This window comes from Trichosurus vulpecula, chromosome 3 (genome assembly GCF_011100635.1).
Source record: "Trichosurus vulpecula isolate mTriVul1 chromosome 3, mTriVul1.pri, whole genome shotgun sequence".
NCBI classification, from domain to species: domain Eukaryota; kingdom Metazoa; phylum Chordata; class Mammalia; order Diprotodontia; family Phalangeridae; genus Trichosurus; species Trichosurus vulpecula.
Window position 1 is genome coordinate 183221610 of NC_050575.1, and position 27275 is coordinate 183248884.

The 27275-nt window shown below is 38.3% G+C and overlaps 1 protein-coding gene across 6 annotated transcripts in view; it reads right to left on the minus strand.

The window, feature by feature from the left end:
- OSBPL2 (oxysterol binding protein like 2) overlaps window positions 1-18944 on the minus strand; it is a 114090-nt gene extending 95146 nt beyond the window's left edge. For 2 of the 6 annotated variants that reach the window (XM_036749425.1, XM_036749422.1), the window contains exon 1: window positions 17912-18729. The gene's annotated coding sequence lies outside the window, so the exon portion shown is untranslated. Of the gene's footprint in view, window positions 1-17911; window positions 18730-18823 lie in introns of those variants that run through there. The other 4 variants (XM_036749424.1, XM_036749421.1, XM_036749426.1 and 1 more) reach the window with 4 other exon arrangements.
- Between the last annotated feature and the right edge of the window lie 8331 nt (window positions 18945-27275).

Sequence of the window (27275 nt, forward strand, 5' to 3'; positions counted from 1 at the left end):
GTTAAAAATCCCATCTACACAATATACCTGGAAAGTAGTCATAAAGCTTGTGCTTAAAGGATGGAGTGAATCAAATGAAGAGAAGCCCACCATCTCATGATGTAGACCCTCCTTCCTTTAGATAGTTCTAATTGTTACAAGTTTTTGCTCACAACAAATCTGCATTTGCTTTCTACCCATCTGCCCCAGAAGGAGACATAAGAACAAGGAGGGCAAATTTAATCCCTCTTCCATGAGAGTTGTTCAATTACTTGTGGCCCCAGCTACTATGACTCTCCTGAGAGGTAATATGGTATAGGGCTGGATTTGCACTTGGAGGGAAAAAGTCTTACTTGTAGTTTTGCTACTTACTACCTGTGTGACCTTAGGCAAGTCACTTAATCTCCCTCTGCCTGAGTTTCCATATCCATAAAATGAAAAAGCTTGAACTACATGACCTCTGAGGTCCCTTCCAGCTTTACTTACATGCTCATGTAATTACCTTCTCTTTTCCTGGCCATCCCCAATTCCTTCAACTGGTTCTCATATGGCACAATCCTTTTCGCTCTCCTGGATACCCTTCTCCAGACACTCACCAACTCATGAATCCCTGTCATTGTCCTTCCTAAAATGTGATTCCCCCAACTGAACACAATACTCCATATGTGTTCTGATCGAGGGAGACAAAGGACATCAGGACTATCACCTCCGTAATCCTGGACACCATACTTTGGTAATGTAGACTAAGATAGTATTAGTATTAGCTAAGTATATAGTATTAGTATTAGAATAAAATAGTATTAGCATGACACATTGTTGCCTTATATTGAACCTACAATACACTGAAACCCCTTATATTTTTTCGAGTTAAATACTTCATCCCATCAAATTTCATTATATATAACTAGCCCAGTGTTCTTTTTCAATCCTTAATGTATCATTCAAGTAAATTAGGATTCGCTACACCTCCCAGCTTCCTATCAGCACTACCACCCAATTTTTACCATACTGCCTGCCAGCATAAATCAAGGTTACCTTTCAAAGACTTGCTGAACTGGGTAAAGGATAACTCAAATTTAACCCCTGCTGGTGAACAGTGGTAATTTAAGAAGCATAGTTCTTAAAGTCTCTAATTATGATTCAGATTCATAATAAGGACCTAGGAGTCAGCAATTCCTGATTAAAGTATTCAATTAGCAATTCTCAAAATTGCTTTAACTTCATTTTTATTCAATTGTTAATTTAACAAGGACTACCTAAAACCTAAGCTTAAAAAAAAACTATTCATTACATTTATTTACCAACATGAAAAAGTAAATGTGAGCTCTTTTACACATCAATGTTTAAGTGAAACTTAATATTCTCTATTTTTGAAGACAGGGGCAAATACCAAAACTAGTACTTAAAAAAATAACGAGGACCTTGTGAATAGTACTCCTACAATAGTTGCCCAGGGTACTTTGCTTGTGAAAAGATGTATGGGAGAGAAAGCAAGCATACACAAAATCCTATAAAATCTACCTTCTCTTATCCTACTTTTATATCATCCTCAGTCAAAGGCCAAAGTACTACTATCCAAGTAAATCTGAACTACATAAAGTTAGATGACAACAGTCACCTTGTACTTGCATATACATCAGAAGGTAATGCAGAAGGTTAAGGGAGACTGGGATGAAAAAAATAAAGTCAAAGAAGGTGAATGGAAAAAGTTCATTCTTTTCCAATAAAAGTTGATACTGCTTCCATGAGTGAAAAAGATATCTGTATTACTTCTGGTAGTTGTGAGAGACACCTTCAGAACCAGAAACCTTTCTTCTTGGTGACAGTACCACATATATCAAGAATCTAGAACAAACACATGACTCAACAGTTCAAGCCCAATCCACAACTAGTAAAACCAGATGCTTTAAATTCTATTTAAACTGTTGCTTCCACCTATCTTCTTGGCATAAAGAAGAGAAGCAATACAGTTAATGTACAAAGACGGATTTAGAAAACCAGTTTAGCCACTTACTACCCATGTCACCTCTGGCGAGTAACATTTCTTTCTCTCTTGTAAAACGAGAATAATATTTATATTATCTCACTCACCGGATTTTTTTAATCACCACAACCAAACTGACTAGGTTTCTTTTCGTGCTTCCCTAGCTGCTAAGGAAAGGTTTTTGTTCATTTTTCTGGTTTTGTTTTTTGTTTAGGCCAAAAGATACATACTAGCAGGAAGAAAGAGAAGGCTGGGGACTGCATCTCTAACCACTTAGTAATGAAATCAATGTTCATTAAGTCTCTACTATGTATAGGGTACTATTTTATGTACTGGAAAAAGCTTAGCTTAGGACTGGCAGGTTGTGGAGGCTCACTGTAGAGGTGGGGAATAAGACACATATGCAGGTAGATAAAGTATACAGTATACTATGTAAAGAACTAAAGAAATGTAATGTATTACTACTACTATTACTGCAACTACTACTAGTAATAATAAAAATAACAAAACATAGTTGCATGTTCTACTATAGCATCTTGTATATCTGTAGACTGGGAGAGAAGGGAGATGATCAATTTAACCCTTTCCGTTCTGAACTCCCACTGTAGAGTCTGTGCTGCCCTAACTGATGAGTGCCTTTGGCCATATTTTGCTCTCTGTTCCAGCAATTTTCTGAGGCCCATCCTGATTCACACTTTTCTCTCACCTTTCTAGCTCTAGAACCATAATCAAAACAAGACTGCCAATATTACTGATGAAGGCTTGGCAATCTGCTCCCCTACAACTCTACTCTTCATCCCGATGACTTTCCAAACCAAAATACTCTTCAGATACTACTCCCCTACATGTGCTATCTCCCCCTGTCAGAATATAAGTCCTTTGTGGACAAGAATTGTTTTACTTTTGTATTTGGAGTCCCAGCATTTAGCATTGTGTAATCATTTAATAAATGCATTCATCCATTCAGTCCATGACAATGAGGGTGAAGGTTGTGATGCTAGAATCCTCTAGCACTGAAGAGGCCTCCTAAAGGAATATATTTTATTCTGAAAAGGTTACCTATACAAAAGAGTACAGTTCAGTGGGACAACAGTCTGCCAACATGCACAATATCCAAAAAAACTATGGGTAGCACTCTAAGAGTCGTTTCCTTCAAGGACTTAGACTAGACTTGATTTTGATGTTTACTACAGAACCCTAATCCTTTCCTGATCACTCCTTGGCTTTCTTCCTTACTTACAACTAAACCAGTATCCAATTTCCTTTTTAATTTAATAACATTATATGCATGATATAATATTTTTCACATTTAATGTTGCTCTTAGAAGAAATATAACTATATATGTGTGTGTGTGTGTATATATATATATATATATATATATATATATATACACACACACATATGTGTGTGTGTGTTACTTATTCTGAGAATATAACTGGAAATTGAATGAATCGCCAGACTAACTCAATATGAACCTAAATCTATAGACTAACAATTTCTAGTATTTAAACAGAAAGGGGCTTCTAGTTCCTTCTGGTTTTAAGGCTAGAAAAGACTTCACTTAGGATCATAGATTTAGAGCTAGAAGAGACCTTAGAGATCACAGTCAAATTGAGTAATTTTACAGACAAAGAAACTGAGTCCCAGAGAGGTGAAGTGACTTGCCATTTGCCACAAAGGTGGTTATGCTGCTTTCACTTTTTAGATCCTTAAGACATTTTGAGTACTCTAACAAGAATACATTAAATGTTTATCTGCTACTTAGGCCTGTATTTGTTTATTCATTAGAGTCCACACATAGAGGTGGACTAAGCTCAAGTTTAGAGAATCATTAAAGGTCATTCAGGATCATTAGTATTATTAGCTGTCATTCAACAAACAATTTTTAAGCACCTACAGTATGCCAGGCACAGTGCTCTGACTTGATCCAAGGAGAAAAAATAAAATCTTTCCAAAGCAAGAATTATCTAAGCATAAATAAATAAAGGGTCTTTTTTCTATTGGTTTTACTGACTTATTCATGTTTCTCTGTTTGATTCAATGGCAGTGACAGTTACATTATTATAAGTTCTTATTCAAAGTGTATCGACGCTATGATTTTTTTTTTCAAAGAGTCCTAAGTAAGTGTCTGAACTGGGGCAGGGCACTAATACCAACATAACAATTATTAATACTCACATCAGTGAATCACTTTTAATGAAGCATTCATTTTAAATTAGTATTATTAAATGTGCATTTAAAAGGACTACAAATATAGTCAGGTGCTCTACATCAAATTTCCAAGCTATGTCCTGAACTTAAATTAGGTTGCCAAATATGCCTCATAGCCATTAAGAGCTGCCATGACACAGCAGTTCCACAAAACCAATCATGGAAAAATTCTGCAAAGGTAATAATTGAGCAGAGATGCAAAATTAACAATCAAACATAGAAATTGTTTCTGTGATGTCCAGATAAAACCAACCAGAAATACTTAACTCCAAAGATTCATATGTTTCCATGGTCAATAATTTTAAAAAATTAATTTATATACATTGTAGATTGCATGAAAATAATAACAGCTAACATTTTCATAGTTCAAAATGCTTTGGCTTAAGTCTTTAAAAAAAGACTTAAATCCTGAAAAGTTTGAAAATAAAGCAATCAATAAAAAACTGTAAAAATTAAATGAAATCTGGTAATTCAGATGTAAATAATTATGTATTTTAGAAACAAAAAAGCATCAAAAATTGCATATCTCCCCCAATAAAATGTAAGATCCCCCAGAGCAGATTGTTCATTTTATCCATTTTATTAGTATCCCTAGAGCTATCACAGTACCTAGTATATAGATGTTTAATACATGCTTGTTAATTAATTCTAGAAAAATCATTATACATTTCCTGCTTCCACTTCCTCACTACTAATTTCTCAACCCCTAGAAATCAGGCTTTTATACCTACAACACTATTGTAATGACTTTCTACAGTTACTAATGACCTTATCACCAAATGTAGAGGTGAAGGACTTTCCCTGCTCTACTTCTTTTACTCTGGCTCTAAGAAATGGGCCTGAAATGTTTGGTCCTGTGCTGTATGTCCTCCTGTTTCAGGTGATGGAGGTGACACAGACTTGGAGTCTGAGCCATAGCGGCCCTGGAGCCAGGATTGTAGTCAGGATGGTGCTGCCAGCCAGGCTAGCATGGAAGCCCTAAGAAGCCAGAGTCCCTGAGGCTCATTACCCAAAGGGGTTTTGGAGTTGAAACTGTGCTCTATGGAAACCTAGTGAAATTATTAATCTAATCCCCTTCCCCTCCCCAGAAACTGAAATGGTGCAGGAGGAGGAGAATTATGTCTTCCACGTGTTAGAAGAGTAAGTCTGTCTATTTGATTATACTTTTTGAAGTAAATATTCTCTTTGTAAAGTCCTCAGTTACATGCACATGATACACACATATGGATATGTATGATATTTATGTGTGTATATATAAATGCACATATATGTATACAAATATGTATACACACACATCCTAAGCACTTAATAGTCTTGTACACAGCAGTGATAAGAATGGGTTATTAAAGTAAACTGAGGAAAGGAGATGGATGGTTTCAGAGTAAATTGGGAAAATCTCTATGAAGAGATGTAAAAACAGCTTTGAAAGACTTTAGAGCCCTGAATAACATAATGATAAAAACCATGAATCCAAAAGAATGAAGATGAAACATACCACTCATCCTTTGACAGAGAGGTGATGGACTTGAAATGTAAAAAGAGACATATTTTCAGACATAGCCAATACGGGAATTAATTTTGCTGAATTACACAGCTACATACTGAGGGCTTAATTTTTCAACTTGTTTATTTTTTAAAATTTGTTCAGCAAGGGTATGGAGTAGAGGGAGGGCCAGATTAATTTGTTTAAAAGAAAAATGACATACTATGATACTCTACATTTATTTCAATATAATTTTTTACTGGGTAGTTATATTGCTCTGAATTAGAACTCAGTCACTGAACCACAATGTCAGTGAGGAATGGTGAAAAAACACTGCATGCATCATCTTGATGGGTGGGTGGTGGGTGGGGGTGTGTGTGTGTGTGTGTGTGTGTGTGTGTGTGTAAATGCTAAAAAAAAAAAAAGTATTTTAATCCTATCTGAATGGGATGGGACTGCTATTGACAATACCATTATTGGAAATGAATAGAGTACTTACGAAAAAAAATGTGTTAAATTCACAGGATTTAAAGCAGACATCATTTGTATTTTTAAATCATTGTATTGCTAAGATGCTCTGTGTAACAATTTTTTAAAGTCTCACAAGCCAAAACAAACAAAATTAATTTAATTGCCAAATGCATACAACATTCAACTCAACTAAAAATACCCTATCTCTGCCCTCAAAGAGCTTATATTTTCTCAATCTTTTTTTTTTAAAAGTACACCCTCGCCTGCATTTTACGTTGTTTCTGCTCACTTGGTATAGAACACAAACCTACTATTCAAAAGCTTTCCAGCTTTGCTGTTTCCAAAATAGGCTTTTTAAAAAAATGTTTCTAAACTGATCTCAGCACTGTGCCCCACACAGTAATGAGGTAGGAGTCAAATTCAATACTTGTAGGAAAGAGTTCTCAGGCTCAACTTCAAAACAGGAGTCTTAGGGTCAACTCTTTCACAGTTTTCATTCCAGACTTTAGTTCTAAAGACATTACCTTTAAAGTAAAAAGAAATGCTCCAAATTACAGATTTGAAAGCCCCAACATCAGTCCCAAATGAGATAACAGTAAGTTTCCTATACCCAGAGCTTTAAATACAAAGTTAAAAATGCATGGCTTAAATAAAAACAGGATCCCATTACATCTGAACTGTACATTTTGGAACTATGATTTTATGATAGATGACTTTCCAATGGAGAAAGTGCCAAGAGAATTCATTATCATATTAGAAATATAGCATACTGCATGGGGGTTTCAGAAAATGAAAAGTCAAAGACTAAGATTTAAAAAACACTTCTTCTCTAGCTAATTCCACCAAACTGTACTTCAATTTTTACCATGAGAAGCAGATAATATCCTATTTACCCAAGGGTAAGTATATTGTTTGCCCAGACAATTTCACCCCAAGTTGCAGGGAGAAAAACAGAGAAACAAATAGTTCAAATTAAATTATGTTTAACCCTGATGAGCTAATCATCCTCATTTGCAAAATGAGAGGGCTGGACTAGCTGATCTCCAAGTTTCCTTTTAGCTCTTCCTATAATTCTTAAGATATTCTTCAGTGTTAGTCCTCCAGTTTCCCTTTATCCAAATTTTCCCAGTGAAAGAAACTCATACTTATTTGACATCCCCAAGAGAATGTATTTCCTTGTTAGGTAACCAAATTAATTCTTTATCAGTCTCCTTATAATGAAAATTTCAAAACATTAGTTTCTAAGAAAGTAAAGATAATAGCTTTCATACTTAAGCACTCATGTTTTTCATCCCTGAGAAGGTGAATTACTGTGCACATTTTTGAATACTTATATATTTAGTATATAGGTACTTGTGAAATTTGTGATTGAAATCTTTCAATTTATTTAGGAATATACTGGGATTCAGTTATAGGGTAATTATAAAAGAAAGAAAATGAGTGGTTACCAAAGAAAATTAATTAGATTTTTTTACCACTATTTAAGGAGTAATTTTCAAAGAATGTTAAGTATTGCATCAGTATACATTGGGAAGACTACAGGATATGAAGTCTGGGAACCTGAGTTTAAATTTATCTCTTCTACTAACTACCTGGACAAGTTACTTAATCTCTCTGGCTTTGGTTTCCTCAACTTGGATCAGACCACTGAGAGCCTTTCTAGCTCTACATTTGATGTTTGTATTAGGTTAATTCTAAATGATATTTCTTTATGTGATAAAAAGAAATCAATGAAATACAATACAAAGTTTGGTAATAAATCATCTTTTAACAATCATCTGAGACTTGACACCTTATACACAGTATATATTCAATAAGTACTTATGGAATTGGGCTGGTAAGTTTTCTGGCTGGACAGAGGGATAAGAGACAAGAAGATATACCCCTGCCTGGGAAAACTTTTTAAACTATAATACTCACTAAATTGTTAAATAAAATCAGTTTCCATATATTACCTTTACAGAATCACAACATTTTAGATCTGGAAGTAACTTCAGAGATCATCTAGTCCAGGGGTTCTTAACCTTTTTTGTGTCATGAACCCCCTTTGACAGTTTGGAAAACTCCATGGGCCATTTCTCAGTATAATGTTTTTAAATGCATAAGATAAAATACATAGGATTACAAAGGAAACCAATTATACTGACACATGATTATTGAATTTTTTTAAAAAAAAAAAACAAGTTCATGGTCATCAGATTAAGAATTTCTGTTCTATTCCAACCTCTTTGTTTACAAAGGAAAAAAGTGTTTCTCCCAAGGTTTTATGACAAGTAGTGGAGCTACAGAATTGGAACCCTAGTTCTCTTATTCCAAATCCAGTATTTTTTCCACTACACCACACTGTTCTACCTAAATGGCATGAGGTACAGAGTAATAGACTTGGAGTCAAAGAACTGGAGATTAAGTCCCATATCAGAAGTTTACTGCCTGACCATAAGCAAATCACCATCTCTGAAAGACTCAAACAACATCTGAAACATAGGGAAAACAATACTCGTGCTACTTATTTCACAGGGTTATTTTAATTTTTTTTTCTTATTTCTATGCAAGGATCAACTGAGTCAATCACTCCAACCCACTTAAAGTAGTAAAATACTCCATCTCTGGTATCTTTAATTGAGAATATTTCTTTTGAATCTAAGGCATTAAACTAATGTATGCCCTGTTATGCCTGGTAGTTCTTCCACAGCATAGTAATTCAGTTTGGACCCATGCTTTTGGGTGTCTGGCCCATCAGAAGAGAGAACAGTTCCAGTCCAGCTCCTGAAACGAAACTGCTTGGTATGAAGGAATCACAAGGTAGGAAGACAAGAGCCTGTGTTCTCCCTCAACCCTACTCCTTGAATGGAGTATGACAAAAACTTGGAAAAGCCTAGCTTTCAAACTGCCTATTGATGTCCTAACTGCATCCCTACAATAGCCAATGTCAGCATTTTCATCAGGAACTAAGGAAAAGACAGACACACTAGAGAAACTCAGCTTCCAGATTCTACAAGGAGCCCAGAGGAAAACTAGACTATCCCTTAGGAGAACTTCACGGATGTCTTACAAAGAGGAGAAAAACCATTTCCAACAAAAGTAATTGCAGTAGCTAAGTCAGCCCCTTTGCCATACATGTTCTAAGTATGAGCCCATGTTCCCTTGGACTCTTTATATATTTGTGGGACAATGCCCAATGGAACAGTTTGGGGAAATGATTTGTATTAATTCTTCTTACTATTCCATTTTTAGTAAATACCCATTTCTAGAAGCTGGTTGAATCAGGCTAATTGTTATCAACTGATAATCAATGGGAGAAACAACCTAATGAGGGCTCATGAGCTATAGCATTAAAAAGACACCCACCTATTCCACTAGAAATCCCCAGTCTAGGGGAGAAGCAGCAGTGACCTTCTGGGGACACAGTTTTTCAGTGAGAGTGGAGATCAGGTGAGCAGCTGCAGATGGTGTGCTATACTTAATCTGACAAATACCAATAAATATGAACGTTTCCATATACAAGAAACACAACACAACTCTATTGTGTATGGCTTTTTTTAAAAGTATGGAATAAATTCAAAACATTGCTTTCAAAACTATCTTGCTTGTCTGTCCTCCTCTGAACTTCCTCCTGTTTACTTTTGTACATTTTTTTTTTAAAAAATGCTTCAATAATCCTCTCTTCTTTCATTTCTTCTTCTTTTGGTATCACTATGCCAATCACCCCTATAACTCCTAAACTTCCTCCTAATTAAAAACAAATTCTCCCATGTAACAAATAAGAATGGTCATGTAAAACAAATATTTACATTGCTTATTTCTGAAAATGTCTCATTCTACATCTCAAATTCATCATCATTCCGTCAGAAAGTGAGTAATATACTCCTTCCTCAGACCTAGGAGTCATTTTTGATTATTGCACTGATCAGAGTTCTTAAGTCAATTAAGTTGTTTTTCTTACAATATTGTAGTCATTTCATAAAATCTTGATTCTGCTCATTCAACTCTTTATTTATTCATATTGTTGTTCAGTCATTCAGTTATGTCTGACTCTTTGTGACTCTGTATGGGGTATTCTTGGCAAAGATACTGGAGTGGTTTGCCATTTCCTTCTCCAGTGGATTAAAGCAAAAAGGCTTGCTTGCCCAGTGGCACACGTTTAGTAAGAGTCTAAGGCTGAATTTGAACTCCGGTCTTCCTGATTCCAAATCCAGTAATCTACCTACAATGCCACCTAGCTCCCTCCAAGCTAAACAGAGGTTAAGTGACTTGCCCAGGGGCACATAGCTAGTGTCTGAGGCCAAACTTAGACTCCCGTCTTCCTGACTCCAGACCAGTGCTCTATCTACTGAGTCACTTAGCTACCTCAGTAGTTTATATAGATGCTACTATATAAATTATTTTTATTATAGCAAAGAACCAAAAACTGAATGGGTGTCTATCAGGTGGGAAATGGATAAACAAATTATGGTATATGAATTTAATGGAATATTACTGCCCTGTAAAAAATGACAAAAGGGATGGTTTTAAAGAAAAACAGGAAGACTTGAATGAACTGGTACAGAGTAAAGTAAGCAGAACTGAAAAAACAATTATACAGTAATGCCAACACTGTAAAGAAAATGCTGGAAGATTTAAAATCTATGATCTATGCAATGAACAACCATGATTCCTAAGGACTGAGGATAAAGAATGCTATCTACCTACTGACAGAGGTGATGGACTCAAGATGCAGATTAAGATACATTTTTCATAAATAAAAAAGATACATTTTTCAGACACAGCCAATGAAGGAATTTGTTTTGACTATACATATTTGTTGCACAGGCTTTTATTTTTTTTATATTTCTCCTCCCCGCCAATTTAAGAGGCGGAATGGGAGGGAGAAGAGGAGAGAAGAAATGAAGGAGGGAGACAAGGAAACAAGAAGGGTCACTGAAGCATATTTTTATTTAAAATATACAGAATAAGACAGAAATAAGGGTAGAATTAGAGACAATTCAAATAGCTTTGAAAGCTATATGCTGAACTTATATATTTAAAAAGAAAAGCAAGCTGTACATAATAGATCCACAGTTTCATGCACAAGCTTTTTCTGTTCTACTACATATATGGAAATGCCCTTTTTTAGGATATTAAGTTCAAAAATTTTTTTAATTTAATAAAAAAGGGAACATGTAGGTCAATTTCTTCTTCTTGGTATCTTTAGGGTATGAGCCTAGTAATAGTATCACTAGGTCAAAGGCTATACATAGTTATGCCTCTTTGAGGACGATAAACATTTCATGGTTCCACCAAAAGTACATTAGTGTATGTACATTAGTCTTCACACAGCCCTTCCAATAACTGCCATTTTTGTTTTTTGTCACATAGGTCTTTTTCTTCTTTTTTGACATCATAAGGATGTAAGCCTGGTGGTAGTATAAATGAGTCAAAGGCTGTGGATCTCAGACAAAGCAAAAGTAAAAATAGATCTAATTAAAAGAGATAAGCAAGGAAACTAATATTTTGCTAAAAGGTATCATAGACAATGAAGTAGTATCAACACTAAACATATATGCACCAAATCATATAGCATTCAGATTCTTAAGAAGAAACGTTAAATGAGTTGCAGGAGGAATAGAAAATAAAACTATACTAGTGGGGAGACCTCAACTTTCCCCTCTCAGAACTAGATAAATCTAATCAAAAAATAAACAAGAAAGTTAAGGAGATGACTGAATTTTAGAAAAGTTAGATATAATAAGCCTCTGGAGAAAAATGGGAATAGAAAGGAATATACCTTTTCCTCAGCAGTAAATGGCACCTACACAAAAACTGACCATGTATTGGGGCATTAAAAACCTCACTACCAAATGCAGAAAAAGAGTGGGCATAGTTCAGTGACTTTGGGGAAGATAAACAATTCAAGGTTCTACCAACTGTATGTCAGTATGTTAAGCTGATAGGTATGAGGTAGAGTCTCAAGAATTTTTTTAATTTGCATTTCTATTATTAGAAATTTGCATTTCTGTTATTAGATTTGTAATATTTTTTCATGTGGGTACTGATAGCTTGGATTTCTTTCTCTGAAAACTTCCTGTTCATACCCTTTGATGATTTTGTACTGGAGAATGGCTTTATTGTGGAGATGGATTATTGTGAAGAAAGCGTTTTGCAAACACTCAAGTGTTATATAAGAGTGTTATTATTTGAATAACATTAGCTAAAATCAATAAATGATGTAACTTCCCACTTCTCCCTTTTTCCAAAGGTGAACAAGAGATATATGCTAAGTAGTATTTAACTCCATTAAATTCTTTCAAAATTGAATACATAATAATATCATCAAAACATATATATTCCATTTCCACTGCTCTTTCAACTCTACCTCTCACCTTCATCTAATATGCACAAATGGTGTACAGTATAGGTATGGCACTGTGATATTCCACTGGTATTGTGTAATGTGGACTTTAATAAGCATTTATTAAGTACTTAATGGGTTCTAGGCAGTGTGTCAATGGATGGAATACAAAGAAAAGTGAAAAAATTGTTCCTGTCCTCAAGAAGCTCAAATTCCAATTGGGGGAGGGAGAGATAACCTGTAAATAACTGTATACATATAAGATATATAGATATTATATGTAAAGCAATTTCAAAAAGAAGGTATTAGCAAGGGTGGGGAGGATCAGAAAAAAGAAGGCATTAACAACAGCAAGGATGAGGAAAGGCTTCCTACAGAAAATGGGATCTGAGCTATGTCTTGAAGGATATCAGGGAAGCTAAGAGGTAGAAGTGAGGAGGGAACAAATTCTAGACATGGAAGTCAACCAAGCAAAGGCAAACATTAGTCAGGAGATAGTCCAAGCACCAGTATAACCAAAGGCTAGAATCTGTGGAGGGACTGTATTGCAATCAGGCTGAAAAAGTAGGAAGAAGCAAGGGAATGAAGGGCTAAACAGAGGACTTTATGGTTAATCCTGGAAAAGGAAGGCACTAGAGTTTATTGCATGGGGGGAAGGGGTAGAAAGAAGGGATATCAGCATTGCACTTTTAGGAAAATCACTTTGTACATAGAAAGCACTTATTAAATGTTGAGTCATAACTGCAGAGATTATGCCTAGGCAGGGATTGGGTAAAGTACTCATAAATCTCTCTTGTATAACCTTAAAGAGGAGAGATTCCCTTGAAAAGGCTAATATTAATCCTGTCAGCTCTATAAATATAGACTATTTTTTTAGTTTTAAATATTTTATTTTTTCCCCAATTACATGGAAAAACAATTTTAACATCCTTTTTTTTTTAAGTTTTGAGTTCCAAATTCTATCACCCTCTCCCTGAGACAGGAGGCAATCTGATACAGGTTATAAATGTGTAATCATATAAAAACACTTCCATAATTAGCCATTTCTTGCAAGAAGAAGGAAGGAATGGAAGGAGAAAGAGAGAGAGAGAGAGAGAGAGAGAGATACTTCAGTCTGAATACAGGCCATATCAGTTCTTTTCTCTGGAGGCAGACAGCATTATTTATGATGAGCCAGCCCCCTTTGGGATTGTCTTGGATCACCGTACTGCTGAGAATAGCTAAATCATTCACAATTCTTCATCAAACAATACTGCTGTTCCTGTGTAAAATGTTCTCCTGGTTCTGCTCACTTCACACTGTATCAGTTCATGTAAGTAGAGACTATTTTTGCTTTGTTTTATCTTTGTATTTCCAGTCCCTATCACTGAAACTGGCATGTAAGTGATTACTAAATGCTTCTCCTTAACACATGTGAGACTTTCCTTCTGGCCTCAACACCAAAAACTATCTCTTTGACAAGATGTGAACTTTCCTTATCCTGGATACTACCGAGTTAAACTCCTCAACTTTAAAGAAGTTCACAAGTCATCCTAATTAACACCTCATTACTGCTGATGATAATACTTTCACTTGGCCTTTAAAGGGAAGCTAAAAAGATAGAGAGAAGTAGAAATGAAAGAGGATTAGGAGAGGGTTACACACAGAAATCTCAGCATTTATGATGGAGACATGGATACCATGAGAGCTCAGAGAAAGCAGAAGCTGGAGATACAAATGAAACTCCTAAATAATGTCATGTTCTCAAGCCAAGCATTCTGGACCCAAATGAATCCAACAAACATTTATTAAGCACCTACTATGTGCAAGGGACTGTACTAAGCACTGGGATATGAAGCCAAAAGGGGAAAAATGGTCCTTACCCTCAAGGTGCTCAAATTTGTTTGAGAAATACATTGAAAAAGATGAGTAAAGGCAACATAACTTGAGGAAGTAAGAAAACTAAAACCAAGGGGAGCAGGAAAGGCTTCTCATGTAAAGTGGCACCTTAATTAACCTTGAAGGAAGCTAAGAATTCTAAACATACAGTTGAGGACAGAGGATATTCCAAGTATGAAGGACAAGTCGTTCAAATGAAAGATAGAATACTGAGATCAGGGAACAACAAGGAAGCCAATTTGGCTGGAAAGTATGGTGCATCAAGGAGAGTAATGTGAAACTAACTCTGGAAAGGTAGACCAGGACAAGTGCAAAAGTTTGTATTTTATCCTAGAGGCAACAGGAAGTCACCGAAATTAACTGAGCAAGGAAATGCCTTGGTCACACCAGTGTTTTCAGATCATTTTGGGAACTATGTGGAGGATGGATCTCAGAGGGGAGAGACTAGAGGCAGGGAGAGGAAGAAGGTGACTACTGCGATAGGAGGAGTAAGAGGGGAAGGCTGTGTGGACAAAGCTGAGTTCTCTGATCAAGTGGACACCACAGAACCATAATGTGAGGAATTAATCCTGGATCTTGCCCTTCACTGGCACTGTGTAACGTGGACTTTGCAGGTCTGAAAAAAGTGCCAGCATGTGGGAAGCTCACCCCCAGAGTAGTACTATAAATCTGAATGACTATATACTTACAATGGGAGGAGGGAGTGGGTAGAGGCAGAGGAGATGGAGGCTTACTGAAAAGGAAAAAAGTTCTGTTGACTGTATGGGCTCAGATTCAAGTCCTTTGCTTTTTGGGAGGAGGTACAGGGTCCCTCTGCAAAATAAAGTCTATTTTATCTTCGAGGGTTTCTTAACCTGAGTTCTTATATGAAAGCTAAAGGTCCTTGACATTTTCTGTAGATGCCTAGACAGGAGAAAGAAACCCTGAGTGAGGCTCATTACTGACAAGTCTCCACTACCGAACCCGGTCCACATAAACTCAAAATTACGGCTCTGGGTGACTGGTTACAAAGCTTTGGTTCTGGGCCACTAGTTACAAATTAAAATCATTCCTATTGACAAACTACTCAGAGGGGCAAATATCCTATATATCCAGAAGGATACATGTATTTACCATGTTTTGGAAGAAACAAAACTCTTGTGTAAACACAGAGCCACTGAAGTTAAAAAAAAAAAACCCACAAACAAAAATAACTAGTTACTTATTTTGGAACAAAATATTTTGTTCACAATGAAATGGCACTTAGTTTTATGATTCAATAATATTTAAATTTCTAAAAAATAAATTTTGAAAGGAAACTGTAGTCTTGAATTATAATGACAGGATATAAAAGAAAGTTTCAGTGTATAGTACTACTAGATGGTATTTATATAGCTTGAAAATATCTTAAATATATGAGCTTATTTGATCTTCACAACAATCCATTCAAGCTAGGTGCTACAAGTGTTATCCCAAGTTCACAGGTAGGGAAACTAAGACTCAGAGAAGTTAAGAGACTCCCCATGGTCACACAGCTGTTAAGCATCAAAGGCAGAAATCAAGCCTACGTCTCCAAATTCAGAACTTTTCTTACCACATCCCAATGTCTCTCCAATTAAGGAAGTATGTATCACAAATTATGAACATTCAAGGAAATCAATAATATATTAAATTTATTATACCATTTCTGTCCCCAAAAAGCTTTCATATGTTAATCTAAATTTGCCTTCTTTATATCATTAATCTAACTTTCTAGATATGTAACAAATTCAAAAGTGAAATGAGTTTCCATTATCTCCTAGCTCCCAATACAGTGTTCATTTTGAATGTTAATCAGAAAATATAATCTTGGTTTCCTATGAAATTAACATTTTTTATCCACTCATCAATTCATAGTTTCTCTATTTCCATCAAGGGCATCACCATCCTTCCAGTCACTTCAGGTTCCCAACCTCTGAGTCATCCTTGATCAAATGAGGTAAGATATGTACAGTACTTCGCAAACTTTAAAATCCTATATAAATCTTCGCTATTATTATTATCTTTACTCTCCCTTACTCCACTATATCCAACCAGTGGCCAAATATTGTTGATTCTATCCCTCACATCCCTCTCCTCTCTCTCTTAACAAGGCCATCACCCTTAGGCTTTACCCTCGCATCTGAACTATTAAATTGATCTTTCTGTTGCCAGTCTCTCCCCTCAGATCCAGCCTCTATACAGTTGCCAAAGTGATACTCTAAAGCATAAGTCTGGCTATGTCACTCCTCTACCAAAAAGACCCCATTAGCTCCCAATTATCTCTAAGGTAAAATGCAAATTCCTCTATTTGTCATTCAAAGTTCTTCACAATCTGGCTCCAGTCTACCTTGTAGACTTACACATAATTTCCCTCACACATACTCTACATTCCAGACAAACAAACTTATTTACTATTCCTCATGCACAACATTCCATCTACCATCTCTGTGCCTTTAACTCAAGCCTGGAATGCACTCCTTCCTTGCTTCATCCTCTTACAATCTCTAGCTTCCTTTAAAGACCAGCTCAAGAGTCACCTCTAAGTGTGGGGGTGGGTGGTATCCCTCTCCATTACCCTGTATCTACTTGTTATAGATAAGGTTGGATACATGCTGTTTCCCTTTAAAAAAAAAATGTAATCTCCTTGAGGAAGGGCACTGTTTTTTCTTTGTAATCTCAGCATTTAGGACATGTTGTACCTGGCACATAGTAGGCATTTAATCAATCCTTGTTGATTGCTATGTTTGTGACAATTACCCTTTTAATCTTAATTAAATGATCAAAATCATTATAAATTATTTTGTAATTAGTTTAACTGCCCTTTCCTAAATTCTGTAAATATAATAAGCATATTCTTACTCTTGACTGAAATTTAAACTTGAACATTCTTCCTGAAATTAGATTAGCCACTCTTCAAAATTTCAAAATTCTTAAGACAACTGAGATGGAGAGGCAAAACAGCTAAAGATAATCACGACTTAAAACAAGTTTTTCCCCTTCGCTGAGAATTTGAAAAGTGACTTCATGGTCGAGTTAAATCAACAGAGTATAAATGGCACGATTTCCCTTAACCTTACTTCAAAATGGAAAAAAGTTCTTTTAATTGATTTGTGATTGTGAGGAGCAAGAGGTCGGCCTTTCAAGGAAGAAATGTAAATGTAAAATGGCCCATATTTTATCCTTGTGCAAATGGTAAATATTGTAAGGAAGGGGAGTACTGAAAGAAATAATTTTTTTTTCCCAATTAGTCACTGACCGGAATGTATTTGTTAGGATGTATTTCAGAGACCAACTTGGTGTATTATAACTGTTATCCAAAAGAAATTAAAATGTCTATCTCCTGAAGACGAGGTATAAATGTATGTGAGGAAATACATAGTTTTTCTCATCTAAACAGTCAATGATTCGGTGACCTTCAAAGCACTTGGATAACAACATCAACTAACCTTCATAGTACTTAGGAATAGGAAATAGAAAACACAAGAATACTAGTTTCTGACTTATATGTGGAAAGGTGAAATCCCATTGACAATAGGGAAGTAATTATATTCCCAATGGAAATAAGCAGTTACTTACTTGAACAGAAGAATAAATGGTAAGACCCAAGGGCAGGTCGTAGGTTGGCAACAGGAAATGAACCGCACACACTCGCAAGCTTGGAAAGCTTGTCCCCCTACCCCTAGATCCACAAGGCCTATTTAAAAGCCCCGCCTATACCTTCCCGGATATTCACGCATGCTCAATCAACGAGGGATAAAACTTCCACTCCTTTCGGGCGAGAGCAGCAGCATAACAAAAACCAGGAATTACCAGTTGGAGTTGGAGACGCGGGGTGATGGGAGGAAAGGCGTAAGCTACTGAGCGAGTGGGGATAACTTTTCTCTTCTTTTGTAAAGTTTTCTAGGGACTCGGAGCCTGGGTCGCCCCAGGAAAGGACGGGGGAAGCGACGGGACCTCCCGCAGTTCGCCAGACCGCCCCTCAAGCGGGTGAGCGGCTCCTGCAGACACTCGGGGCAAGATGAGGCCTAGCGCCCCGCAGCGGGGCCTGTGACAGCCCACAGGCCCCACCCCTGGGGGCGGGCGCTGCCGACGACGGGGCGGCCCGGAGGGCGGGGAGGGAGTTCTCCCCTAGTGTTTAGAGCGAGGGGAAAAGGGGAGTGATGGACCATCTTCCCAGGTAGCCTGGGCCGGGGGCGCCTCCCGCAGCGCCGCCGCGGCCGCCGCAGGGACCTCTGCGTTCCCTAGCCCCGCGGGCCACCAATAAACCACCCCCGCGTCAAAGCAGCAGGGAGCTCCCTCCGCTTCCGTCAGGATGGAGGCCTAACGGGGGCGGGGGAGGTCTCCAGAGCCCCCGAAGCGATCTCCCACTCCCCACCCCACCCCCAGGCCTGACTGAGGTTCGTTGCTAAGGGGGCCTTTCCTTGGAGACCAAAGAGGGAGGGAGGGTCTCCTTCCGGTCTAGAGGGAAGGGGGGAGGGAAGCGCTCACCTGTGCCCGGTGTCTCCCGAAGCCAGCGGTGACTCTTTTTCCCCACCCCCCCAGCCCCCGCCCCTCAGTCCTGGGACCCACTGACACAGAGGCGGAAGTGCGGCCGGCCGCCACACTGAGTGACAGCTTGCTCCAGCCAATCGATGGGCTCGGCTCCGAAGCGTCAGTGGCATCACAGCCAATTGATGCCTCGCCGAGGAGAGAAGGAAGGCTGAACTATGTTAATCGATTCACCTTCCCGCACCTCCCCTCCCCACTCCTCCACCCGCACAGACTTTGGAGTCCCACCCCCGCTGGAAGAAGGAATGAAACGAGTGCCCAATTACTGTTGAGGAGAGGCGGGGTTATGCAGATGAGACTTAAGGGGAGAGGGAAGGGCGATGTTTCAGGACTGGAACAACCAGCCTGTGATTTAAGGCTTATGCAATCTCTGGATCTACAAACACCGAGCTTTTATGCCCCTCGAGGTTTGGGTACTTCCTTTTCAACTTGTTTTGGCACTGGCTGCCTTGCGTACATCCGTGCAGCTTTGGTGGCCCAGTGTGCTTTTATCTTCAAGATGAAAGAAGAGGCAGGGAAGCATTTACCTTACTAGAGGGGTCCTAGAGGAATGGGAAAGAGGTTGTTAAAAATCTTTTGCCAGACGTCTGGGACTTCTCAAAGAAGCTAGCTTCCTCAACCCGAAGATTCCCTCCCCCAACCTCTGTCCACCCTACTTTGCCTCGCCTTTCCTGGAACATACAGAAGAGGATGCCCCTTTAGGAATAATAACAGCATCTACCTCCCGGGGTGGTTGTGAGGATCAAATGAGATAATTGTAGAGCATTTAGCACAGGACTGGTATAGTCAAGCACTGTAGAAATGTTAGTTATTATTATACTATTATTAGCCATACCTCATAACCCTACCTAACCTCTAAAGAGAGGAAAGAACCTGTGTTGAGGTCCAAAATTTTGGGACCAAGAATCTCTCTTTTCACTCTTCTGTACCTTTTGCCACACCTTCTGTTGCATCTCCTCACCACCCCACCCCCACTTCTTTGTAGGCCAGTCTAGAGCTACTGTGCTCAAAAAGCATTTATCAAAACCACTGGCAAAGGATTCTAGGAGGGACCTCAGAGAGCCTTTTTAGTCCAAACCCCTTATTTTACAGATGAAGCCCACAGAGGTGTGATGACTTCCTCAGAGGTAGTAAGGCAGCGCTGGGATTCAAATTCATACCCTTTGGCTTCAAATCCAGTACCCTCAACTTTTACACAGTCCAGGATGCCATCTTCCACCATTTCCACCTATCTAAATTCTACCTGTCTTTCAAAACCATGAACAAGTCTGACCTCAATGAAGCCTTCTCCAACCATTTCATACATCTCATTGGTTTCCTTTATGTAGTCCTATAGCACTTACAGTCTGAACTTAGCACTCTAGCTTTAACTTTAATGATGATTACATAAATTACATTCTCTCCTACTTTTGTCTATTTTATAAGTCTTAGCTCCCTAACTCTGTCTAGAGTATAAAGAGTAGCAATGGGAGAGATATTATCTGCTACTATTGTGAAGGAGTTGTACATACTCAGCCCCTCCCCTCCAACTCCAATTCATTGAACATAGAGGGCCTTTCTCCTCTTTCCCACTTTGAACATCTGAAGATACTCTCTGTTGCTTCCAATCCAGCCTCTTCAAAGATTAGGAGGAAGGGAATAGGGCCTTTTGTTGTTCAGTTGTTTTCAGTCATGCCTGACTCTCCATGACCCCATTTGGGATTTTCTTGGCAAAGATACTAGAGAGGTTTGCCATTTTCTTTTCCCGCTCATTTTACAGTTGAGGAAACTGAGGCAAACGGGGTTAAGTGACTTGCCCAGAGTCTTCCAGCCATTTGTGACTGAAGGGCCTTTATGGATGGTGACCCTCTCTTGGCAACAACCCACTCCCACTACTGCCAATGCTGAGGCACTCTCTTCCTCCTGCTATTCAAATGTCAAGTATTACCTAGTTAACTTGGGGTTTACTGGTTAGATTTCTTTCTCAAAGACCAAGCCTTAAACCCAATTCACTCTAGATATCATGGGTTGGAGGACAATAGGTCCCTGCCCAAGCACCACTTAATCCTTTTTTGGGGGCCCTCCTGGCTCACAGTAAATGTAAATAGCAACTGTTTCTCTTTTGGCCAGCAACCCTGAGGGTCTTTCCCTCCCAGTTCATTGTTTTTGTTTTTGGTTTTTTTTTATTAAAGGGGCCATCATCCCTTGACTCAGTTCTTAAAAAGGCCTATTCATTGAATGGGTGTTGCCTTGCTCAAAGTAATAACCTGAAAAGACCTTAGCTTAAAAGGGCCAAGGTCTCCCACTGTATCCTGGGCCATCTCCAATTGTTCTGATCAATATCTGGCCACTCTACCTAGATGGAGAAGAAAGGACAGCTGCTGACTTTGCACAGCCCTCCCTTTCTCAAATCAGTCAATTGCAAATCATGTCATCATCTTCCTGATGTCATGGTCCTCTTCAAGAATGAAGGACCAACCACAACCACACGTTGTGATCTTTCCAGACCATGTTGACAAAGTTGATCCTAAATGATGGAAATAAGCAAAAGAGGTAAAGATAACCAGGAATCAATATAGTTGAGTCCACAATCCATGTGTCAAGTGATAAAAAGTGGAGAGATAGGGTCCTAGGGCCTCCCCACCCAGAAGTATACAGTTCTTTTTCCCTCAGTCACCACCCTGAAGGAGACATCATTTTTACACATTATCTTCAAACTTAGCAGCCTTTTACCCTCAGCTTCATGCTCCCAGGACTGAGTCCTCATTGACCATCACTTGTTATACTTCAAAGCCTCCATCAATGGAGCAACCCAGTACCTTCCTGAGACTGTCCATTCTACCTTCTTTCTGGACACAGTGCCATTTTTAGTGAAGCCTAGAATGGCATTAGCTTTTTTGGCTGCCATGTTGCACTGTTGACTCTTACTGAGTTTATAATTCACTAATACTTTTTCCTGTGAATATTGGTCTATGCTGGTTCCCCATCTTGAACTTGTGAAGCTGACTTTTTGAAACCAAATACAGGCCTTTATACTTATCTCTGCTGAATTTCATATTACTAGATTCATCCCATCATGATCTTTTCAGACTCTGGCTTTGACATACAGTTTATTAATTTTCTTTTCCAACTTTGCTTATTTATGAATTTAATAAGAATTTGATAAGAGCTGTTATCTTGCTGGAATCCAGGTAAACTATATCTAAAACATCCTCCAATCTACCAATTTAGAAACACTGTCAAAAACAAAGTGAGTATGGTATGTGACTTGTTCTTGATGAAACCCTATTAGCTCTTGACAATCACTAATTCCCTTTCTATATGTCTATAAATCATTTGATAAGAAATACCACAAATTTGCCAGGAATTGAAGTGAAACCCATCAGCCTTGAGTTTGGTAACTCCACTCTCTTCTCTTTTTTTGAAGAATGGAAAAACATTAAGTCATCTCCAGTCCTTGAACATTTCTCCTCTCCTCTGCTTTGCACAGTGTTTTGCAGCTAGGGAATTTCAGGTTCAAAGAAGTGACATGTCTTTATTGTCTTATACCAGAAGCAATACACAGTTGGATATATAATTCCCTAACCCTGCACCTGAAAGACTGGTATAATAGTAAAAACAACTGACCTAGATTTGAGCTCCAGTTCATATGTTTTCACTAGATAAGAAACTTTGGGCTCTTAATCTCTGAAAGCCTCAATCACATTACTTCTAAAATATAGATAGCAATGCCCATCTTGTCCATTTAATATGGCTTTTATGAAGATCAGATGAAGGTGCTTTGTAAACCATGAGGAAGAAGCTAGGTAGTGCAGTAGATAAACTGCTGGGCCTAGAGTCAGAAAGGATTGAGTTCAAATTCAACGTCAGATACTAATTATGTACCCTGGACAATCACTTAAACTATGTTTGCCTCAGTTTCCTTTAACTGTAAAATGGGAAAAACAGCACCTAACTCCTAGGGTTGTTGTTAGGATCAACTGAGATAATATTTGTAAAGTACTTAGTGTAGTACCTGGCACACAGTAAGCGCTCTATAAATGCTTTTTCCTTTCCTGCCCTTCCTCCCGATGTAAAGTATTACATTATCATTGTTGTTGCTGTTGTCAATATATTTACCATCTCTTCTGATTGCAAAGTTCTTTACGACTCAAGAATTATTTGCGTGCACTTGGGGCTTGCCCAGCATCATAGAAAGTCCCTTCTTCCTCCTGACTTCTGTAACCTCCCTTCCTTCATAACCACATCCTTCTTACTTTTACTCCTTACTCCACGGCATTTCAAAGTGGCTCAGCAATCATTATCTTTTTCAGAATAATGAAATTATGTTTAAGGTTCCCTTTAGCTCTAAATCTATAATTTCATCAACATTTGTCTCTTATGTATCATTGGCCTCTCCTCCATCCCATCTGTCTACAAATATGCTTGGATCCCCCCATCCTAGAAAAACCTTCCCTTGACTCTTGGCCCATTGTTAACATCCTTTGTCTCTCCTTCCTTTCGACTTGTCAACCTCTTTTTTCAATTTTTAAAAATTTGTATCTTTTGTTTTCATATCACTTACACTTCCCAACATATCATTCTCCATTCCCTTGCCCAGAGAGCCATTCCTCATAACAAAGAATTAAAAAAAGAGGGGAAAAAGCCAGTTCAGCAATATTACAACACATCAACCAAGTCCAGCATTATATGTAGTACTCTTGAACCATAGCCTCCTACCTCTGCATACTCATAAACTTCACGCAAAACTCATTTGCAACCAACTCCTACACTTCCACACTACCTACTCTTTCCTCAACCCTGTACAACCAGGCTAAAATCCCCACAATTCTGCTGAACCTCTTCTCTCAAAGTTCACCAATGGCCACCTTATTTCATGGTCTTTGTTCTGTCCACTTTTACCTCTGCCATATTTGATACTGTTGACTAACCTTTCCTTTCGGATAAGCCTCACTTGGTTATGGTCTGGATTCTGATGCCTCAGAGTAAGTGTAAATAGCAATTGTTTCTATTTTGGCCAGAAATCCTGAGGTCTTCACCTCCCACATTGATTTTTTTTTAACTACGTAAAAGAAGCCATTCTCTGTCTCATTTTTTTTTTAACCTAGCCTTAAACACTGAATGAGTATTGCCTCAGACAAACTGAGACCTGGGAAAGACCTTTTTGGTTATTTTTTATTTTTGACTAGGTAAAGAAGCTATTCTCTACCTCAATTTTTATTAAGGCTTAATCACTGAATGGGTGTTGCCTCAGTCAAACTGAGACCTCTTAAAGACCTTAGCTTAAAAAGGCCAAGGCTTCCCACTGTATCCAAGGCCATAGCCAGTCATCTGATCTATATCTTACCACTGGACTCAGACAGCTCTGGAGGAGAGAGTGAGGCTGGTGACTTTGCACAGCTCGGCCTCACTTAAATCCAATTCACTTACAAGTTATGACATCTCCTTCCTGATATAATCATCTTAGAGAATGAAGGACTAACAACACCAACAGCAACCACCTGGGGATAATCTCTCCTCCTTAACTTCAGAGATATCACACACACTTATTCTCCTCATTCCTTTTTAATACCTCATTATTCTTTCCTGTTTCTTGGCATTTTCCTAAGGGGAAAACACCTTTCCCTTGGAGATATACCTACTTTAAATGTAGGCTTGGCTTTCTAGATACTCTCTCCCTTAGCCACTCCTATAGCTTCAATTATCACCTCTAAGCAAATGGCTCCACATCTGGATCTCCAGCCCTCACCTCTCTTCTGAACTTGAGACCAACATCTCCAGCTGCCTACAGGACATTTCCAACTGAAGGTTCCACCCCCTCAAACTAAAAAAAAAAAAAATGGAGCCTATTATCTTTTTACATAATTTACTCCTCCTTCTGACTTCACTGTTTCTATCACCGTTCATCCAGTTTCCTTTGTTTGGAATCTTGGTATTATCCTGAACTCCTCCCTTTCCTTAAATTGTCATGTCAACACCCAAATCCTGTTGATTCTGACTCTGCAATATCTCTCACATATCTCCTTTCTATTACTACCACACCACTCTTATAGTTCCCTATTGCAGTTCACTTGGTTGAGTGGAATAGTTTTCTAACAGGTCTTCCTACTTCCACTCTCTTCTTGCCATGTAATATATTCTTTATATAATTGCCAGAATAATAAGACAATAATAATAATTTCCATTTCTATAGGCCTTGTGAGATAGATAATATAAATATTATCATCCCCATTTACAGATGAGGAAATTTTGGTTGTAGATATTGAAGTGATATCTAGGAATAATCATTGCTAGAATTTGAAGTCAGGTCTCCCAAATCTAAATATAGCATACTTTCTGCTATACCAAGTCATATGATTCCTCTATGCAAAAATCTTCAGTAGCTTCCTATGACTTACCAAGTAATATCCAAACTCCCCTACCTAACATTTAAGGCTCTTCATTAATCTGGTGATGTCCTACCCTTTCAGCTTTATCCTATCATTTCCTTACACTCACATTATGCTATAGCCAAAATGTGTATTTCCTGTATATTGCTCTTTCCTGTTGTGATGGAAGTCATAGGACTAGTTCCAACAACAGCATCCTAGGGAAATAGACTTATATATAACACACAAGAAATACAGAAAAGGAGGCAATTTCTGAAAGAAGTCTAACTGCCTGGACTGGATTTACATATAAAAATGAGATTGCCTTGATATCTTTGCTCACCACATTGCCCGTGCTTGAGCTGTCTTTTCTGTCCACATAAGCCCCCTCCACTCTTGCCCTGCCCTTTTCCCTCTTCCAGTACTTATATATCTTGCGCCAGCCTTACCCATGTTGTCTCTTATATCCCTTCATAGAAGATCTCAATGCACTAGAGGCTTCACTCTAGATCTTTTAACATTCTGTAGGTATGAGCACACACTCAGGCTATGACCACTTACGTCCAATAAAGAAACTTCTTTTCTTTTCTGATTATATATTTCCTAGCTAATATCTTTAAAGTGGCATCTTGCATTCAAGTCTCTCATAATATGCTGCAGCCCTTTTACACCTTCCATGTATCTCTCCATTGCCCTTTAGGTCACCTGCAATTTTTTAGTCTTTGGAGAATGTGAGATGTTATTCACAGTCATACAGCATCACTGGGTGAATATTGATTTTTTAAAATAGGTTTTTGTGTCAAGGAGCAGCTTATAATTGTGAAAAGTGCTGTATAATTTCCCAAATGCAATTCAATTTAATCTTCTCTTTTTCGATTCTGGGCCAGTTCATTGTCCATCTGAACCACTTGTTCAAGATATATGTAATAATCAGCTAATTCAATGAGCCACCCATCCAACTGCATGTTGTACCTTAGGTAGCAGGTAGTCTTCACTAATTTTGTTTGTTCATGTATGGAATGATATTTCTTCCTGCCCCAAGTGGAGCACACAATGGACGTGATACTGACTGTTTCCCTTCCTCCTAGTCGGTTCCAAGCAAAGTGGCAGCATTGCATTAATTTGATTGTTTTTCAAGCGTATGAGGATTTCCTCCCGCTGACCTAGAGCTAGCTCTGAATCCAGAAGATCATTGGAAGAGGGAGGAAACAAGGATCTTTTCCTGAGTTTTTTGGGGTAGTGTCCACTTAGATACCAGTTACATGAAGCTCTCTTCCACCATAACTCAGGACAGAGATGAACATCTTGGGGAGGGGAGGAAAGACAGGAGTTTCTCTTTCCCCCTACATCTAAAGTAGCATCTTGCAATTGAGCTACTTACTTGTCCGGTAGGAAAGGGCAAAGGGGGAAGGGAATAAGCATTTATATAGTACCTACTATGTGCCAAGCACTGTGTTAAGTGCTTTACCAATTGAGCCTCACAACAACCCAGGGAGGTAGGTGCTATTATTACCCCCATTTTATAGTTAAAGAAACTGAGGCTGAATTTAAACTCTGGTCTCCCAGACGCAAAGCTCAGCTCTCTATCCACTTTGCCACCTAGCTGCCCTGTAGCTACAGTTGGCGACACTGCACCTAGCAAGAAGCCAACCTAGGAACTCAAAATGCAGAACTGGAAGAAGTGAGTTGACAGTTTACCTTGGCCATTGGGAATTGGGATATGGAAAAGAATGGGCATAAGGTGCCCAGCCGAGTGATCTGTTCAGCAGAGGCACCTTACCCAGGAGGAGCAACACAAATACACCGGGAAAATAGGAAGGACATCAGGGCCCTGAAGTGCTGAAGGTGTGAACTTCATGGACCACATGTTCTCTCTGTGGGTACCTCTCTACTACTATACTCTATGCATGTACTCACTCTTCAAAGCACTATAGATTTGAGAGATTGTATCCCAGATTTATAGGAAGAATATTTTGTAACTATTGTTCTTACAGTGTCATTTTCTTGAGATAGTTATGTCACCTGGATGACTATTAAGGGTAAAT